Here is a 7656-nt window from a genome sequence, read left to right as displayed (position 1 = left end):
ACAGAACTCCAAATGGCGCACTCTCAACGGGTTGGAACGTAGACATCCAGAGCTCTCCAGAAATATATAATTGTCCATACTTTATTCGAATCAAGACAACGCAAACTGGCGTTCAACGCCAGTTTCATGCTGCATTCTGTAGTAAAACGCCAGAAACACGTCACAAACCAGAGTTAAACGCCAAAAACACGTTACAACTTGGTGTTTAACTCCAAGAGAAGCCTCTGCACGTTTAAATCTCAAGCTCAACTCAAGCACACACCAAAGTGGGCCCCGGAAGTGGATTTCTACATTTAGACTTAATTCTGTAAACCCTAATAACTAGTCTAGTATAAATAGGACATTTTACTATTGTATTAGACATCTTTGGATTATTTTTGGATTACCTTATGATCCTTTGATCACGTTTATGGGGGCTAGCCATTCGGCCATGCCTGGACCATCACTTGTGTATTTTCAACGGTGGAGTTTCTACACACCATAGATTGAGGGTGTGGAGCTCTGCTGTACCTCAAGTTTTAATGCAAAGTACTACTATTTTATATTCAATTCAGCTTATTCTTGTTCTAAGATATTCGTTGCACTTCAACATGATGAATGTGATGATCCATGACACTCATCATCATTCTCACCTATGAACACGTGATTGACAACCACTTCCGTTCTACCTCAGAACGAACGAATATCTCTTGGATTCCTTAATTAGAATCTTCGTGGTATAAGCTAGAATTATTCGCGATCACTCTTGAGAATCTGGAAAGTCTAAACCTTGTCTGTGGTATTCTGAGTAGGATTTAGGGATTAAATGACTGTGACGAGCTACAAACTCACGATTGTTGGGCGTAGTGACAGATGCAAAAGAATCAATGGATTCTATTCCGACATGATCGAGAATCGACAGATGATTAGCCGTGCTGTGACAAGAGCATTTGGACCATTTTCACTGAGAGGATGGGAAGTAGCCATTGACAATGGTGACGCCCTACATACAGCTTGCCATGGAAAGGAGTAAGAAGGATTGGATGAAAGCAGTAGGAAAACAGATATTCAACAGGGACAAAGCATCTCCATACACTTATCTAAAATTCTTACCAATGATTTACATAAGTGTCTCTATCTTTATTTTATGCTTTATTTATTATAAATTTCGAAAACCATTTATAACCATTATAATCTGCCTAACTGAAATTTACAAGATGACCATAGCTTGCTTCATACCAACAATCTCCATGGGATCGACCCTTACTCACGTAAGGTTTAGTACTTGGATGACCCAGTGCACTTGCTGGTTAGTTGTGCGAAGTTGTGACAAAGTGTGATTCACGTTTGAGAGCGCTACCAAGTTTTTGGCGCCATTGTTGATGATCACAATTTCGTGCACCAAGTTTTTGGCGCCGTTGCCGGGGATTGTTCGAGTTTGGACAACTGACGGTTCATCTTGTTGCTCAGATTAGGTAATTTTCTTTTCAAAAATATAATTTTCAAAAATACAAAAAATTTAGAAAATCAAAAAATAAAAAAATATTTTGTGTTTCTTGTTTGAGTCTAAAGTCAAGTTTTAAGTTTGGTGTCAATTGCATGTTTTTAAAAATTATGCATTTTTCGAAAAATTTCATGCATAGTGTTCTTCATGATCTTCAAGTTGTTCTTGATAAGTCTTCTTGTTTGATCTTCATATTTTCTTGTTTTTCATGTACATTTTTGCATTCATAGTGTCTAAGCATTAAAAATTTCTAAGTTTGGTGTCTTGCATGTTTATCTTTTCTTGAAAATTTTTCAAAAATAAATCTTGATGTTCATCTTGACATTCATAGTGTTCTTGGTGTTCATCTTGACATTCATAGAGTTTTTGCATGCATCATGTGTTTTGATTCATAATTTTTATGTTGTGAGTCATTTTTTGTATTTTTCTCTCTCCACATTAAAAATTAAAAAATCAAAAAAATATCTTTTCCTTATTTTTCTCATAATTTTCGAAAATTTGAGTTGACTTAGTCAAAAAATTTTAAAACTTAGCTATTTCTTATAAGTCAAGTCAAATTTTCAATTTTAAAAATCTTATCTTTTCAAAATCTTTTTCAAAAATCAAATCTTTTTCATTTTTTTTATTTTCGAAAATTTTTAAAATTTATTTTCAAAATCTTTTTCTCATCTTTATTTCAAAATTTCGAAAATTTTACTAACAATTAATGTGATTGATTCAAAAATTTGAAGTTTTTTACTTTCTTGTTAAGAAAGATTCAATCTTTAAATTCTAGAGTCATATATTTTAGTTTCTTGTTAGTCAAGTAATCAATTTTAATTGAAAAAAAAATCAAATCTTTTCCAAAATATCTTTTTCAATCATATATTTTCAAAATATCTTTTTCAAATCATATCTTTCTCAAAATTAATTTTCAAATCTTTTTCAACTAACTAATTGACTTTTTGTTTATTTCTTATCTTTTTCAAAACCACCTAACCACTTTCCTCTCTCTAATTTTCAAAAATTACCTCCCTCTTTTTTCAAAAATTCTTTTTAACTAATTATATCAATTCTTAATTTTTATTTTATTCCATTTCTTAATTTTCGAATTTTAACTTTAATATTTTTTTTATTTTAGTTAATTTTTGAAAACTCTTCTCTCTCATCTCTTTCTATTTATTTATTCATTTACTAACACTTCTCTTCATCTTAAAATTTGAACCCCCTCTTCCTCTCTGAGTTTGAATTTTCCTCTTTTCCTTCTTCTATTCTTTTCTTCTTCTACTAATATAAAGGAATCTCTTTACTGTGGTAAAGAGGATCCCTATTATTATTTTCTGTTCCCTTCTTTTTCATATGAGCAGGAGCAAGGACAAGGACATTCTTGTTGAAGCAGATCCTAAACCTGAAAGGACCCTAAGGAGGAAGCTAAGGGAAGCTAAAGCACAACCCTCTGGAGAGGACTTGACAGAAATTTTCAAAAAATAGGAGGAGATGGGAGCCGAAAATAATAACAACAACAATAACGCAAGGAGGATGCTTGGTGATTATACTACACTTACTTCCAACTTTTATGGAAGAAGCATCTCAATCCCTTCCATTGGAGTAAACAATTTTGAGTTGAAACCTCAACTAGTTACTCTAATGCAACAGAACTGCAAGTTCCATGGACTTCCATCAGAAGATCCCTACCAGTTTTTAACTGAGTTCTTGCAGATCTGTGAGACTGTTAAGACTAATGGAGTAGATCCTGAAGTCTACAGGCTCATGCTTTTCCCTTTTGCTGTAAGAGACAGAGCTAGAACATGGTTGGACTCACAACCTAAAGATAGCCTGGACTCCTGGGATAAGCTGGTCACGGCCTTCTTGGCTAAGTTCTTTCCTCTTCAAAAGCTGAGCAAGCTTAGAGTGGATGTTCAGACCTTCAAACAAAAAGATGGTGAATCCCCCTATGAAGCTTGGGAAAGATACAAGCAGATGACCAAACTGTGTCCTTCTGACATACTTTCAGAGTGGACCATTTTGGATATATTCTATAATGGTCTATCTGAGTTCTCTAAGATGTCACTGGACCATTCTGCAGGTGGATCCATTCACCTAAAGAAAATGCCTGTAGAAGCTCAAGAACTCATTTACATGGTTGCAAATAACCAATTCATGTACACTTCTGAGAGGAATTCTGTGAATAATGGGACACCTCAGAGGAAGGGAGTTCTTGAAATTAAAACTCTAAATGCCATATTGGCTCAAAATAAAATGTTCACTCAGCAAGTCAACATGATTTCTCAAAGTCTGAATGGATGGCAAAATGCATCCAACAGTACTAAAGAGTCATCTTCTAAAGAAGAAGCTTATGATCTTGAGAACCATGCAATGGTAGAGGTAAATTACATGGGTAAATTACTTGAGAACCCTGCAATGGCAGAAGTAAATTACATGGGTAAACTACTGGACCATCTCTTGTGTATTTTCAACGGTGGAGTTTCTACACACCATAGATTAAGGGTGTGGAGCTCTGCTGTACCTTAAGTTTTAATGCAAAGTACTACTATTTTCTATTCAATTCAGCTTATTATTGTTCTAAGATATTCGTTGCACTTCAACATGATAAATGTGATGATCCGTGACACACATCATCATTCTCATCTATGAAAATGTGATTGACAACCACTTCTGTTCTACCTCAGAACGAATGAATATCTCTTGGATTCCTTAATCAGAATCTTCGTGGTATAAGCTAGAATTATTGGCGGTCACTCTTGAGAATCTGGAAAGTCTAAATGTTGTCTGTGGTATTCCGAGTAGGATTTAGGGATTGAATGACTGTGACGAGCTTCAAACTCACGATTGTTGGGCGTAGTGGCAGACGCAAAAGAATCAATGGATTCTATTCCGACATGATCAAGAATCGACAGATGATTAGCCGTGCTGTGACAAGAGCATTTGGACCATTTTCATTGAGAGAATGGGAAGTAGCCATTGACAACAGTGACGTCCTACATACAGCTTGCCATGGAAAGGAGTAAGATGGATTGCATGAAAGCAGTAGGAAAGCAGAGATTCAACAGGGACAAAGCATCTCCATACACTTATCTAAAATTCTCACTAATGATTTACATAAGTATCTCTATCTTTATTTTATGCTTTATTTATTATAAATTTTGAAAACCATTTATAACCATTATAATCTGCCTAACTGAAATTTACAAGATGACCATAGCTTGCTTCATACCAACAACCTCCGTGGGATCGACCCTTACTCACGTAAGGTTTATTACTTGGATGACCCAGTGCACTTGCTGGTTAGTTGTACGAAGTTGTGACAAAGTGTGATTCACGTTTGAGAGTGCTACCAAGTTTTTGGCGCCATTGTTGATGATCACAATTTCGTGCACCAGTGGCCATGACATAGTGGGCGAATATCTGCTGTCAGGTCTTAGTCTCTCTAGACAGGTAAGCAAATAACATCCCCATGGGCCTCTTGTTGCTAGCATCTATCACCCAAGGGGCGTCTGGTGTGGCAATAATGCATTTCAGCACCTCATAATCAAAGGTCATAGCATTTATGGTGATCTCTGCCTTTTGGTAGGCACATGTGTCATCAGTCCGGGGTTGGCAATGCAATACATCTTGAATGTGAGCCTCAGTAACTAAGATCTGCCTACCCCGTAGGTGGACTGAATCAAGAGTCGCTCTGAAGAAGTTGCAGTAAAATTCCTGAATCCCTGAATACGGGCATCCACAGATTGCCTAAGATCATTCAGAAGGGCCAATTTCTTCTCAATGTTCAAACCCTTTTTCTGAAATGGAGTGAAGCGTTGTTCACATAACATATTGGGGAATCTGTCTGTGTCAGTAGCTGGAAGCTGCTGATTCTCCTTATCCACTTCATTTAGTGGGTTCTTGGCATATTTAGCATAAGGAGAAAGGGTAGTAGCTTGAGGTGCCTTCCTCTTTCTAGAGGTAGTCGCGTTGGCTTTTCCTTTATCCTACATCCGGAAAAGTATATATGATATCATATAAGCAATTAGCCAAGTAGAGGAATAGCAAACAATATAAGGCATCTTTATGAATTGAGGTAGGAAAAGACAATGCTTGGAATGCAAGTAATTATAAGGTGGAGAAGAAAATAAAATCACAGACCAATAATGCAAACAACAATCACATCATGCTTGTTTATTGTTCTCAATGAGAATCATACCCAAAAAAATAGTAAATGGTAGCTTAAAACCAAAAGAAAGGTTAAGAAGTTAAGTAAGTTAGATGTTAGAAAATCTAGTTCAAAAGTTAGAAGTATGATGGTCATGGTCTCAATCAAGAGAAGTTCACGAAGTATAGAAAACAAGCATGCTCACATTCATGAGGAAAAAGCAGTCATTGACGATGAAATATGAAATTGCAAAAAGAGCAATTAATTGAAGACAAGTCATCAATCAATGTCACGGTCACTGATTGCAATAATTGGTGTTACAAGGGGTGAAATGCACTTTGTGTAACATAAACCAATTTAGAAACCAACTTAAATCAAGTGGGTTGCACAATTGAAAGGTACCAACTATTGTAAAAGAATGAACCATGTTCAAGGAAATAGTCAAGTAAAATCATAGGCATTTGATTAACTTGAAAAGTGATAGCATGTAAGGGTTCAAAGAAAATCATGGGAAACATATGAAACACAGAAAAACCATCCCAAAGACACCTAAGAATTGAACTTGGTGTAATAAGGTGAACGCTCAATTTGAAAAGCAACAAGTTCAATCACAAGTAACATGTTTAAAAACCAAAACAATTTCTAGAAAATTGGACAGCATTCCAGCAGTAAATCGGACGTTCCTGGATAGCAAATAACAGCAAAATCAGTCATATGAGTTCATATATCAATAGGCAAAACAATAAAGGAATACATATGACTTGGGCAGCATTAATCAAGCAAGGCAGCAGTGAAATAGAGCACATAAAATAGGGCACACCACTCAATATTCAGCATGTAACACTCAAACAAATAAGAACAAACGGAGAACTTATCAAGCCTAGAATCCTCTAACCACAACCTAACTACCTAACTGCAGTTATATCTATCTAGCCTAGCATGCAGGATTAACCAACTAACTAATCTAAAACTAACTAATCAAAATTAATGAAAATAATAAAGAAACAGAGCAATGGGGAAGGCTGTAGAACCTGGAAGCAGAGCAGAAAAGGAAATAGAAGAGGGAAAATGGATAGACATATCACTGCTCGGGACTGGTGGCGGCCAGCAAAGTCCGTGGCGGTGCTGTGGCAGAAGGGTAGACGGTAGAGTGGAGCAGTGAAACAGGGCACGGTGCAAACAGAGTAGTGGGTGTGAATGGTGAGGAGAGATATGAGGAGGGAGAAGGGAAGGCTTGGTGGTAGCTGTGTGGTCCACCAGCGGTGACGGGGTGACCACGGCGGTGAACAGAGAGGGTGAAATGGTGAGAGGAAGGAGAGGGGGAAAGAGGGGAGCGAGAGGGAAGGAGAAATGGGGGGTAAGGAGAGGGTGGTGGTGGCGGCAGTGGCATCGCCGGTGCAGTAGCTAGTGGTTGCAGGGAGTGCAGAGGTTGATTATGGATGGAAAAGGAGAAGAGGGAGAGACGTTGGGGACGAGGGTTTGCGCGACTGCACTGAGTTCCTCGCATCCTTGGCGTTATGAGTTTTGAATTCATGCGTGCACGCACCATGCGCGTTCGCATGGGTTGATGGAAAATGGATGGGCGCGACCACGGCATGCGTGCTGATGCGCGGATGAGAAAACACTGTATCGACGCGCATGCGTACCGTGCGCGTCTGCATCCAATGATTTGGGCCAGAGGCTTAAGTCTAGCCCAGTGTTGGCACAACTCTCGGGTTGCAAGCCTGAAAACTGCGTCAGCTCATCGACCCGCACGCGGCGTGTACGTGTCCGCGTGCATTACAAATTATGCGTATTGACGTGTAAGCACACAGTGTGCAGATGCATGCAGGAGGTTGGGCCAGGAGCTTAAGGTCAGCTCAACGGAAGCCCAACTCTCTGGAAAAGTATATGGATCTGCGTCCGCGTATGGACGCATGCGCATACTGCGTGCGCATACTGCGTGCACGCGCGTCCCTACCCCTTCTCTTATTTGTTTTTCTTTTTCTTTCTTTTTTTTAAGAAATACTAAAACAACTCAAAATCCTCCTATTACTACCTT

The 7656-nt window shown here is 38.1% G+C and overlaps 1 non-coding gene across 1 annotated transcript; it reads right to left on the bottom strand.

The window, feature by feature from the left end:
* Positions 1 to 3364: 3364 nt before the first annotated feature.
* LOC127742505 (small nucleolar RNA R71) lies at positions 3365 to 3468 on the bottom strand. The gene has a single exon (XR_008003801.1). It is a non-coding gene; the product is annotated as a small nucleolar RNA R71 (small nucleolar RNA).
* Positions 3469 to 7656: the final 4188 nt, after the last annotated feature.

This window comes from Arachis duranensis, chromosome 1, assembly GCF_000817695.3.
Source record: "Arachis duranensis cultivar V14167 chromosome 1, aradu.V14167.gnm2.J7QH, whole genome shotgun sequence".
Lineage (NCBI taxonomy): Eukaryota > Viridiplantae > Streptophyta > Magnoliopsida > Fabales > Fabaceae > Arachis > Arachis duranensis.
This window is presented reverse-complemented; position numbering and strand designations above follow the sequence as displayed.